This window comes from Sminthopsis crassicaudata, chromosome 1, assembly GCF_048593235.1.
Source record: "Sminthopsis crassicaudata isolate SCR6 chromosome 1, ASM4859323v1, whole genome shotgun sequence".
Classification (NCBI taxonomy): Eukaryota; Metazoa; Chordata; class Mammalia; order Dasyuromorphia; family Dasyuridae; genus Sminthopsis; species Sminthopsis crassicaudata.
The window spans coordinates 387,067,064-387,080,913 of NC_133617.1; positions in this window are offsets into that span (position 1 = coordinate 387,067,064).

Genomic DNA, 13,850 nt, shown 5'->3' on the forward strand with positions numbered 1-13,850 from the left:
CATACTAAGATTAGATCAAAATGGGTCCAAGATTTAGGCATAAAGAACGAAATCATAAATAAATTGGAGGAACATGGGATGGTTTACCTCTCAGACTTGTGGAGGAGGAAGGAGTTTGTGTCCAAGGGAGAACTAGAGACCATTATTGATCACAAAATAGAAAATTTTGATTCCACCAAATTAAAAAGTTTCTGCACAAACAAAACTAATACAAACAAGATTAGAAGGGAAGTAACAAATTGGGAAAGTATTTTTACAGTTAAAGGTTCTGATAAAGGCCTCATCTCCAAAATATACAGAGAATTGACTTTAATTTATAAGAAATCAAGCCATTCTCCAATTGATAAATGGTCAAAGGATATAAACAGACAATTTTTAGATGATGAAATTAAAACTTTCCACTCATATGAAAGAGTATTCCAAATCACTATTGATCAGAGAAATGCAAATTAAGACAACTCTGAGATATCATTACACACCTGTCAGATTGGCTAAGATGACAGGAACAAATAATGATGAATGTTGGAGGGGCTGTGGGAAAACTGGGACACTGATGAATTGTTGGTGGAGTTGTGAAAGAATCCAACCATTCTGGAGAGCAATCTGGCATTATGCCCAAAAAGTTATCAAAATGTGCATACCCTTTGACCCAGCCATACTACTACTGGGCTTATATCCCAAGGAAATACTAAAGAAGGGAAAGGGACCTGTATGTGCCAAAATGTTTGTGGCAGCCCTTTTCATAGTGGCTAGAAGCTGGAAGATGAATGGATGTCCATCAATTGGAGGATGGTTGGGTAAATTTTGGTATATGTATGTTATGGAATATTATTGTTCTGTAAGAAATGACCAACAGGAGAAATACAGAGAGGCTTGGAGAGACTTACATCAACTCATGCTAAGTGAAATGAATAGAACCAGAAGATCGCTGTACACTTCAACAATGATCCTGTATGAAGATGTATTCTGATGGAAGTGGATATCTTCAACATAGAGAAAAGCTAATCCAATTCCAAATGATTAATGATGGACAGAATCAGCTACATCCAGAAAAGGAACACTGGGAAATGAGTGTAAACTGTTATTTCTACCTTCTGAATCCAATTCTTCCTGTGCAACAAGAAATTCGGTTCTACACACATATATTGTATCTAGAATATATTGTAATATATTTAACATGTATAAAACTGCCTGCCATCTGGGGGAGGGGTTGGGAGAGGAAGGGAAAAAATCTGAACAGAAGTAAGTGCAAGGGATAATGTTGTAAAAAATTACCCATGCATATGTACTGTCAAAAAAAAAAGTTATAATTATAAAAAAATAAAATTAAATTTAAAAAAAAGTTGTCTAGGATTAGAGTTCTTTTTGCTTTTTTGTTCATTTTTTAAAGGGTTGAGATCTGCTATTAAAACAAAGGAGTGATAGCTGCTTTAGTTTGCCCTGGGGCCAGTGTTTCTGACTGACTTCTAGTGCTGGGTAATTGCAGCCAGGTGCTGAGTTCTTCCAGGGTTCAGCAGCTTACAATTTGCCTTTTGCATTCACTTTTGGGTGTTTTACAGTGATGTGCTACAGTGAGTGAAATGAGCAGAACCAGGAGATCATTATACACTTCAACAACAATACTATATGAGGATGTATTCTGATGGATGTGGATAACTTCAACAAAAACAAGATGCAACTCAGTTATATTTGATGAATGATGGACAGAAACAGTTACATCCAGAGAAGGAACACTGGGAATTTAGTGTAAAATGTTTGCACTATTGTATTTCTACACAGGTTACTTATACCTTCGGAATCCAATTCTTGCTAGGCAACAAGAAATTTGGTTTACACACATATATTGTATTAAGGATATACTGTAATACATTTAATATTTATGGGATTGCCTGTCATCTAGGGGAGGGAGTAGAGAGAGGAAGGGGAAAATTTGAAAAAGTGAATACAAGGGATAATCTTGTAAAAAAAATTACCCATGCATATGTACTGTCAAAAAATTATAATTATAAAATTAATAAAAAATAAAAAAGTAAAAAACAATAAAAGTCTTGTTCACATAGTAGAACATGAGGATTCATAATATGTAACAATAAATTTCCATTTCAAGAAAGCATATATAATAATAGAATATGTTTTGTTCAGAACTGTCTCTCTGCTTCTTTTTAGCTTTTCTTTTGTTCTCTGATGTTTGCTTTTAACTTTATTCTTCCCTCCTCCCATTTTCTTCCCCTTTATCCGCCAACTTCCCCAAACAGGCTACAGTTAAGCATGGACATATTTATGTAAACATATACATATACACACATACACATATGTATATATATACAGAAAGATATATACATAGACATAGACACATACATATATATGTATATAGATACCTATATTTGTACACATATATGCCTGTATACATTTATATAGATCGATGTATAGTTATACTGATGAGGAAACCCCAAAACTCTTAAAATCTCCTTGGACTCTGCCTCAGGGACTCTGCCCCGCCCCAAGCACAGTTTCCTCCTTATCTAAAAACCCATTGAATTCTATTCAAATTCTAACCCTGGCTGAAGCTCAAGCAGGAAGCCAACCTGGGACTTCACCCACAGGGTCCCTTCAGATAGTCCAAAGCCTCCCCTATTATAAAAAGAGCTAAATTGGAGTCTACTCTTTGCAGAGATCCTAAACATGGCATCCTTATGCTGGTCATGTAAAGGATTTCTGCCCTCCAGAACCAACCCTGGCTCTGGTGTTTTCCTACCTTTTAACCTTACTTCCAAACCCCATAATAAACCTCTTTTATCAATCTAGGTTTTCAGGTCTGTAAATTCCTTTACAGAGGACTCTTGTGCTGTTATTAGACCTCATTTAACTCTATATCCTTGTGCCAAATCCAAAGGGGTTGCAGAAGAGCTCTATTTCATTCCCTGTAGCCCGAACCTGCCACTAGACTTCAATTAACCCTAATTTCATTTAGGTACCCCTTATCTAGTTCTCATCAATACTATGCTTGTTTGTTATCTGTTTCTCTAATGATGGATGACATAATTCTCCTTAAGTCCAAAGGACTACCCAATTATTAATAAAAATCTTAAGACATATGGTTTATATTTCCACATGTAAAACAAACAATTTATCCTTAGGGAATGCCTTTGAAATTAGTCTTTGATATTTACCTGATATTTCTCTTGGATTTTATATGTTAAATTTGCTTAATAGTTCAAGGATGTTTTTGTAACAAAATTCTAAAAGTCGGTCAATTCTTTGAATATTCTTTTTTTTTCCTATTCAGAATTATGCTTAATTTTTCTAGATATGATATTTTCTGCCACAACTTTAATTCTTTTGATCTTCAATATATAGTATTCCAAGATCTGTGGTCTTTTATTGTAGTTGTTGATAGTGTGATTCCAATTGTGGCTCCACTGTATATGAATTTTTAAGTTTTATTATTATTATTTTTGATAATGGTATTTGTAAAATTTTCTCTTTGATATGGAAGTTTGGGAATTTAACAATATTATTTCTATAGCTTTTCCCTGTAGGATCTCTTCAGGTGATAGGTGAATTTTTTTTTTTCTAATTTACTTTCTCCTCTTGTTCTAATACTTCAGGACAATTTTTAAAAATCATTTTCTTGTATTATTTTACTCGAGTCTTTCTTTGCGATGATAGCTTTCAAGCAGTCCAATTATTTTTATATTTTCTCACTCTGTTTTCCAGATCTGTTGCTTATGAGTTGTCTTACATTTTTTCACTTTTTAAATTTTCTTTTATCATAATTTTATAACTTTGTTGGCTCCCTTTTGCCCAATTCTAATTTTCAAAGCTTAATATTTTTTTCCTTACAACACTATATCTTCTTTTCTAATTGGCTGACTTAATCATGCCTTTTTAGTATAGTTCTCTTTTTTTTCTCTTTCTTATTTTAAATTAATTTTATAATTATAATTTTTGACAGTATATATGCATGAGTAATTTTTTTATAACATTATCCCTTGTATTCATTTTTCCAAATTTTCCCCTTCCTCCCTCTACTCCCTCCCCTAGATGACAGGCAATCCATACATTTTACATGTGTTACAGTATAACCTAGATACAATATATGTGTGCAAATCCAATTTTCTTGTTGGACATTAAGTATTGGATTCCAAAGGTATAAGTAACCTGGGTAGATAGACAGTAGTGCTAATATTTTACATTCAATTCCTAGTGTTCCTTCTCTGAGTGTAGTTGTTTCTGTCCATCATTGATCAGCTAGAAGTGAGTTGGATCTTCTTTATGTTGAAGATATCCACTTCCATCAGAATACGTCCTCATACAATATTATTGTTGAAGTATATAGTGATCTTCTGGTTCTGCTCATTTCATTCAGCATTGGTTCATGCAAGTCTCTCCAAACCTTTCTGAATTCATCCTGCTGGACATTTCTTACAGAGCAATAATATTCCATAACCTTCATATACCATAATTTACCCAACCATTCTCCAATTGATGGACATTCATTCATCTTCCAGTTTCTAGCCACTACAAAAAGAGCTGCTACAAGCATTTTGGCACACACAGGTCCCTTTCCCCTCTTCAGTATTTCTTTGGGATATAAGCCCAGTAGTAGCACTGCTGGATCAAAGGGTATGCACAGTTTGATAACTTTTTGGGCATAGTTTCAAATTGCTCTCCAGAATGGCTGGATTCTTTCACAACTCCACCAAAAATGTATTAGTGTTCCAGTTTTCCCACATCCCCTCCAACATTCATCATTATTTGTTCCTATCATCTTAGCCAATCTGACAGGTGTGTAGTGGTATCTCAGAATTGTCTTAATTTGCATTTCTCTGATCAGTAGTGATTTGGAACACTCTTTCATATGAGTGGAAATAGTTTCAATTTCATCATATGAGAATTGTCTGTTCATATCATTTGACCATTTATCAATTGGAGAATGTCTTGATTTCTTATAAATCAGGGTCAGTTCTCTATATATTTTGGAAATGAGACCTTTATCAGAACCTTTAACTGTAAAAATATTTTCCCAATTTGTTACTTCCCTTCTAATCTTGTCTGCATTAGTATTGTTTGTACAGAAACTTTTTAGTTTGATGTAATCAAAATCTTCTATTTTGTTATCAATAATGATCTCTAGTTCTCCTCTAGTCATAAATTCCTTCCTCCTCCACAGGTCTCAGAGGTAGACTATCCTCTGTTCCTCTAATCTATTTATGATCTCATTTTTTATGCCTAAATTATGGACCCATTTTGATCTTATTTTGGTATATGGTGCTAAGTGTAGATCTATATCTAATTTCTGCCATACTAATTTCCAGTTTTCCCAACAGTTTTTTTTCAAATAATGAATTTTTATCCCTAATATTGGTGTCTTTGGGTTTATCAAACACTAGATTGCTATAGTTGTACCCTTTTTTGTCCTTTGTACCTAATCTGTACCACTGATCGACTGGTCTATTTCTTAGCCAATACCAAATGCTTTTGGTGACTGCTGCTATATAATATAGCTTTAGATCAGGTATACCTAGACCACCCTCATCTGACTTTTTTTTCATTAATCCCCTTGAAATTCTCGACCTTTTATTCTTCCATATGAACTTTGTTGTTATTTTTTCTAGGTCACTAAAATAGTTTCTTGGGAGTCTGATTGGTATAGCACTAAATAAATAGATTAGTTTGGGGAGTATTGTCATCTTTATTATATTCACTCGGCCTATCCATGAGCACTGGATGTCTTTCCAATTATTTAAATCTGACTTTATTTTTGTAGCAAGTGTTTTGTAATTTTTCTCATATAATTCCTGACTTTTCTTTGGTAGATGGATTCCCAAGTATTTTATGCTCTCAACATTTGTTTGGAATGGAATTTCTCTTTGTATCTCTTGCTGTTGCAATTTGTTGGTGATATATAAAAATGCTGAGGATTTATGTGGATTTATTTTGTACCCAGCGACTTTGCTAAAGTTGTAAATTATTTCTAATAACTTTTTTATTGGAATCTCTGGGGTATTCTAAGTATACCATCATATCATCTGCAAAAAGTGACAGTTTGATTTCCTCATTACCCACTCTTATTCCTTTAATCTCTTTCTCAACTCTTATTGCCGAGGCTAGCATTTCGAATACAATATTGAATAGTAATGGTGATAGTGGACAATCTTGTTTCACGCCTGATTTTACTGGGAAAGGTTCCAGTTTATCTCCATTACATATTATGCTTTTAGTATAGCTCTCACTTTTAAAAATTGTTTTTCTTCACTCTTTCTCATTTGATTTTTAAAGTTTTTTTTGAGTTCTTCACTGAATTTTTTGGAGGCAAGAGACAATTTAACATTAATCTTTGGGGTAGGAGAGGCTTTTTTTAATTTCATTTTCCTCCTCTGAAAATGAGTTCTGTTTTTCCTAATTCCCATAGTAATTGTTTTGTGGTTGGGTTCTTTCTCCTTTGCCCGAAGATTTTTTTAAAAAAGAGTATATTAGTGTAATCACTTTAGTCCTGTGTTTGGGGGATGGTGTCTCCAACCTCAAGTCTACCTTAATTTCTGCCCTCTAGCCTGGAATTCAAAAGAAAGAAGTGCCTGCAGCCAGAAGCATTGTTGCCCCATTGCTCCTATACTCACCCAGCTTGAGCACATTAATTTATTCTTGGTGAAATTTGAATTGACCTATCCATTCTGAAAAACACTTTGGGAAAAATATTGCCCAATTCACTAAACTTTGCAAACTCTTGTTCAGAAATGACACTGCTGGGTATACACTTCAAAGAGATCAAAGAAATAGGGAAAATAATCATATGTGTAATGTTCATAGCACTATTTTGTTGTACCAATAGTTGGAAATAAGTGAATGCCTCAATAAATTGTTTTTATAAGGATGTAATGGAAAATAATCACATTATGAAAAATGAAAAAATAATTTCAGAGAAACTTAGGAAAATTTGAATGAATGATTGCAGAATAATGTGAACAGAACCCACAGAAAAAAGAATACAATTAATATAACATTTCAAATTAAAAACAATTTTAAAAGATCAAGAATTTGGATGACTGCAATAATCAATTATGACTTCAGAAACCAGTGATGAAGCATGTCTTCCATTATCTGACATGACAGGTGATAGATTTAAAGTTCAGAATGACTCATATATTTTTATTGATGACGAATGTGTGAATTTGTTTTGCTTGACTATGCTTATTGCTACAAGAGAGGTTTGTTTGTTTGTTTGGATGGTTGGTTGGTTGATTAAGTGTTTTTGGTGGGGGAGAGGATTAGGAAAAAGAAGGATATAGTGAGAAGACATGAACAAAGTTTTCAAGAGAAGAATTTCATATTATCAACAATCATATAAAATGTTTTAATTACTATTAAGACATCTAAAAATAAAAACATATTTGTGATATCGTCTCATGTTTATCAAATTGGCAAACATGATCCAAGACACAATAGTTAATATTGGAGGAGCTATGGAAATAAAGGAACACTAATACACTCTTGGTGGAGTTATAAAATGATTCAACCATTTTAGAAATCAATTTGGAATTATAAGGGAAGTGTTGGTAAAATGTATACATCCTTTGACACAACAACCTTACCTCTGTGCATACCCTGTCTTCCTCTGCTTCCACCTTCCCCTAACAAGACCATGATATATCAAGGAGGTGAAGCCATGACATTCAAGTGAATTGGATTGAAATTGAGGGGGAACGATGTAGGGTCACCTGCCTCACTTTCCTCTCCAGAGCCATCTGGGTTCAGTGGCGAGTTATAGATCAAGATGACTGGAGATGTCCCTGGATGAAATGGGAGACCTTGACCTGTTTAAGCTAAGGTCTTCAACAAGTCTCAGTTTGACTGAGGCCTTTGCCAAACTTTTGTCATTCTGTGCATCATATTGTCTCAACAGCTGATTCTGTTATAGTCTAAGGTAAGTAGAACTTGTATCTTTTTGAAATTTCTCTGCTGGGTGTCTACTACACGGCTATCAGCATAGGCTTTTAACATGTACTTATTGATGATGAGAATCGTAACTTTGTATTTCATTAATCTATTGTATATTATCCTTTCAAAAAGGAAAGGCCTCTTCTCTCAAGGAGCTTATATTCTACTGGCAGATTGACAGAATACAACATATACACAAATAAACAAATGTAAGGTAATTTGAAAAAAAATTATAGATTTGGAGCTGGAAGGGATATTAAGAGCCATCTAAATCATCTCATTCTCCTATAAGGGTCCTAGAAAGGTCAGGCAAGAGCAATTGAGATGTAAGTGGGCCAATGGTCTCTGAGATTCCGGATGTTATTGGAGTTGAGTACTTAGGAACTTCCTTTGTGGGTGGGACCTCCAGCTATGGCAGGAATTTTATTCTGAAGTCTGGGTCAAGTTCGGGATATTACTTTCACCATCGATTGGCTTGTGTTTGTGACCTCATAGACCCTATATAATCTCCATCTCTCTTACCATCTGGAGCTTTGCCTGGAAGAGCACTACTAAGATAGGCAGGAGGTCATAGAGTAGATGAGAACCATGTGAATAAAGTCTAAGCTTGTTCATCTAAACTGTCAGATGTATCTGTTGTGCTTTAAAACTGCTTCCCTATGAGACAGCAGCCGGAGGATTCTGGGGACCTCAAAACAGAAGTAAGATTGATATTATATTTATCAGTTTCTCTCTGATAGGTCTAGGAATAAGGACCGATTAGCATTAGTTAGGCGAGAGTGAGCTTAACATTCTCCCATTTTGCAGATGAGAAGGCTGAAGTACAAAGGTATGAAGTAACTTGTTCAAGGTGACAAAAGAGAAAAGCAGAGATTCAAATCCAAGCCCTCTAATTCAAAGTATATTGTTCTTTCTTCTGAACTCTGAAGAGAACACTGAGAAGAAATCAGTGAAAGTTTCATATAATAGGTGGCATATGAAGGGATCCTTGAAAGCAAGTAAAGATTCTAAGTTGAAGAATATATACAATCTAGGCATGGAAATGACTCAAGACAACATGGATAACAGGAAGTAGAATCTGGGGAATAATTAGGAAGATTGTGTGTAACAGAGAGTATATAAGGTGGAATAAGATGAAATAAGGGTTGAAAAGTTGGGTTCAAAGCAGATGGCAGAAGGCTTTAAATTATATAGTAAAACTTTTTTTTAAAGGCACCATGTAAACAAAGAATCCTAACTGCCCTTTTCTCTTCTCTCATTCAAGAAGCTGTCTATTTTCTGTCTGAACTTCAAGTCTTAGGCTTTGATGCTCAGATAAGAAAGGGAGAACTAAGGAAATACCATTCTGGAAAATACAGCTTATATACATGGAACCTTTGATGATGAGTTAGGTTTTTTTTTTTTTTTTTTTTTTTTTCATTAAGGGTAACATAAAGTACACAGTGCCAAAAAGGACAATCTAAGAGATATCTAGAAAGCTGGTCAAGTCCAAATGTGCTCTAATGTTGGTAAAAAGGAGGAGTGAGAATTTTAAAATCGTAATGTTTTTCTATGTGCTTTTGCCAGCTGAAAATATGAAAAAAATGTTTTTAAGGCAAAAGCAATCATAGTTCAATTCAGTGAGTCACTAAATAAGGGTTGGGTTTTTCTATTTTATTTTAACTAGACCTGTTTATTTATAGAAAATGATGTTATTGATTTTTAATAGAGAGGTTACTATTTGGATCAGTGTATTTTTTCCCCCCAGCTACATTTTCAAATCTTAGGCCTGCCCCAAATTCAGCTAGCTGTCTCTCAGACTTAGGAGAATTTCAGTTCATGGGGCAAAAATTTAGAGGAAATAGTTTTAATATACATGTAGTCCTTTAGCACAGTAGAAAAGGGGTTGGGGGTTGGGGGCTGGGGAGGGTGGTGCTGTGTGATGAAGGAAGCTTTGCATCAGCCAGGGAACTGGGAAGAGGAGGTTTATGCTTTGAGACTCAGTGAGGTTTGTTTTTTCCCTCTATTGTATAAAAAAGTCTTCAACTCACCTGCCTGTAACTTTCCCAGGAATTCTCTTCCATCTTTCTCTTTTTATGAAGGACTACTTTTTTCCTGGCCTTCCTCAAGAAGTGACATTTCCCCCAATAAAGGCAAGCAATAATCCTAATGGTGCTTTCCGTCCCACTTGCCAAAAGGAAGGAAGTCTCTCAGATAGTGTTAAAAGAACCCAGGGATCTCAAATTCCACATGCTGGAGATTTGATTGACTTTGAGGTCCCATCTAATTCTGAGAAGCTCTCTCTTAAGTCAGGGTAGTAGCTAATTCCTCATCTCACTCAACTTAACATGTCTTGACTTATTGTCATGTCTTCACATCATGAATTACAGAATTGTTTTGAAGGCAAGATTTTGTTTTGTACTGTTTAGCTAGGCAACAGTGGCCCCAGGTGCAAAATCTGATGGTTATGGCCCTGATCTGGAATCAAGACTGTTAGAAGCTAAGTAATTATTTGCTTTGTGGAATAGGATAGCAAATGTGAGTTTTGCTTGGTCTCTGGAATTAACTCAGCATACTCCTTTTCCTCTGAGACCAAAGAAATGAAGTCATCTTCCCTTTTCTGTTCTCAGGTCCTTAGGTTCCCTATCTGTGACCAAAGAGCTAATATAGGAAATGCTTTTACATAGATGAAATAAGTGATTTAAGGGGCATACATTTTTTGAAGAGGAGATTCGAGTGGAGGGATAGGTAAATGATGGAAACTCCCTGGGGAGAAAGGTCCTGCCTGATCTCTGTCCTATAGGCACTTACACAATATAGTAGTGCACATAAACAAATGTTTGTTAATTAATTTAAAAAAGAAAAGGTGCTTGCTGTGTGCAGACAGCTTGACACTCAGATGCATTTCACATTGCCTTCCCTGAGCAAGTTACCGGTTTTATGATTACTATAAGGGGATTGTTTCTTCTTCTAGCAAAGATTCTAAGTCTTGTAAAAAGACCTACTTTCTGTAACTTATTAGGAATCCTTTGATGTAAGTAACATTGGTTGTCTCCATATAACCCCAGTGGAATTAAACTTGACCAGAAATTTAAGTCACAGAACCACTGTTGGCCATAGTTAACAAAAACATTCATATGGATATTTTCAGATTCTGGTAATTTGTAAGACCATGAAAATCAGTTTAATCCACTGGCCATATCTATTCTGTCATGATTAATTACACTGACCTGTTAAATGACCCCAGATAGAAGACAGTTTCATTATTCTAAGAAATTTTACTGAATTAAAAGGCAATTTTTGTTTTAGTACTGGAGTTCTAATTTTAAAGCAGACAAAAATAGGAACATTTTAATTCTATATCAGGCATTCTTAAGCTATATTATCATGTACCCCCTTTTTCCAGTCTGGTGAAATCTTCCTTAGAATGATATTTTACAATTTGCTGCTTATATCTAAATTACTTAACTTAGAGGAACACAAAGAGAAGGTAACCCAAACTTGCTTCTTAGAGAAGACATCTTGCATTTTTTGGATAGTGAATAGACTCTTTCCACTGGCTGCATAGTCTAAACAAATTGTTTCTTAAAAACTAGCAATCTGTTAGTTTTCTTTTCTCTCTTTCTTTTTGAGGGTGATGACAGTAAAGATCCTATTCACCCAAACCTTAGGCATTATGTAGTGAATTAGGTATGAATTAGGGTCATCTTCTCTCATTTTATGCTCTGTGGCCCTGAGAAGTGAACTTGGATTTTAGAATGTTTCATTTGTTCTTTTCAGTTCTAGGCATAAGCAGGAGAAGACATGAACTAAAGCTGTAGAAACCTTAGAGCCAGGATTCCAATTTTTTTTTTTTACTAATTCAGGGATTGGTGTGTATTCCATTACATTAATATACTATAACTTAGTATATTTCAAACTGATGGATATTCCCACAATTTCTAAATTTTTGCTACTATAAAAAGAACTGCTATAAATAATTTTGTGTATGTGGATCTTTTTCCATTTTTTATATCTTCCTTTGGATTATAGACCTAGTAGCAGCATTGCAAAATCAAAAGGTATGCAGAGTTTTATAATCCTTTGGGCATAGTTCCAAATTGCTGTCTAGAATGGCTGTATCAATTCATAACTCCACTAACAATGCATCAGTGTTCCAATTTTCCTACATCTCTTCAACATTTATCATTTTCTTTTTGTGTCATATTAGCCAATATGATAGGTGTGAGGTGATACCTCTATTTTAATTTGCTTTTCCTTGAATAAAGAGTGATTCAGAGAATTTTTTCATGTGACTATAGATAGCTTTAATTTCTTCATCTGAAAACTGCCTGTTCATACCCTTTAACCATTTAGCAATATTTATCACTTGATCATTTGTTACTTGTATTCATTTGCATATAAAACGATCAGAAACACTGGTTGTAAAAATTGTTTCCTAGCTTTTTGCTTTCCTTATCATTTTTGTTGTGTTTGTTTTGTTTTTGAAAAACCTTTTCAACTTAATGTAATTAAAATTATCTGTTTTGCATTTCATTGTCTTCTCTATCTCCTATTTGGTCACAGATTTCTTCACTTCTCCATAGATCTGACAAGTAAATGATTTCTTGTTCTAATTTGCTTATGCTATCACTATTTATGTCTAAATCATGTATCCATTTTGACTTTATCTCAAGATAAGGTTTAAGATGTTGTTTATACCTAGTTTCTGCCATTATTTTGCAGTTTTTTTTTTTTAAATACTGAGTTCTTATCCCAGAATCTGGAGTCTTTGGAGTCAAAGAGTAGATGACTATAGTAATTTATTGTTAAGTCTTATGTACCTGACTTTTCCATTGATCTACTAATTCTATTTTTTAGCCAGTACCAACTAGTATTGATGACTGCTAATTTGTAGTATAGTTTTAATCTAGTAGGTCAGGCCACCTTCCTTTACATTTTTTTATTAATTCCCTTGATATTTTTGACATTTTGTCCTTCTAGATTAATTTTGTCATTTTTTTCTAGTTCTATACAATAGTTTTTGGTAGTTTGATTAGTATGGCACTGAATAATTAAGTTAATTTAAGTAGAATTATTATTTTTATTATATTAGCTTAGCCTACCATTGAGCAACTGATGTTTTTCCAATTGTTTAAAGCTGACTTTATTGTGTGAATTGTTTTATAATTGTATTCATATAGTTTCTGGGTTCATCTGGGTTCATCAATATTATATACTGCAATTTTGCTAGGCTGTTAATTTTTTCAAGTAGTTTTTAAGTAGATTCTCTAGGACTCTCTTAGTATCATATCATCTGCAAGTAGTGATAGTTTTGTTTCTTCATTGTCTATTCTAATTCATTTAATTTCCTTTTTTTCTCTTGTTGCTAAAGCTAGTATTTCTACTACAATAATTGTGATAATGGGAATCCTTGTTTCATCCCTGATCTCACTGAAACTGCTTCTAGGTTATTCCCATTATACATAATGCTTGCTGATGATTTTATTGCTTATTATTTTTAGGAAAACTCCAATTATACCCACCTGTATTATGCTTATGAGTAATTGCTGTAATTTATTTGCTGATATTTCATTAAAATTTTTTGTTTCATTTGTTTCATTAGGAAAATTGGGTCTATAACTTTCTCTGTTTTGACTCTTCCTGGTTTAGGTATCAGCACCATATCTGTGTAATAGATAGTATATGGTAGAACCATGTCTTTCCCTATTTTTTCAAATAGCATGTATAGAATTGGAATTATTTGTTTTTGAAATGTTTGAGAGGATTCACTTGTAAATCCTTCTGGCCCTGAAGAGTATTTTCTTAGAAAGCTAATTAATGGCATGTTCATTTCTTTTTTTCTAAAATAGGATTATTTATATATTTTGTTTCCTCCTTTGTTAATTTGGGGAATTTATGTTTGTTTAAATATTCATCAATTTCACTTAGAG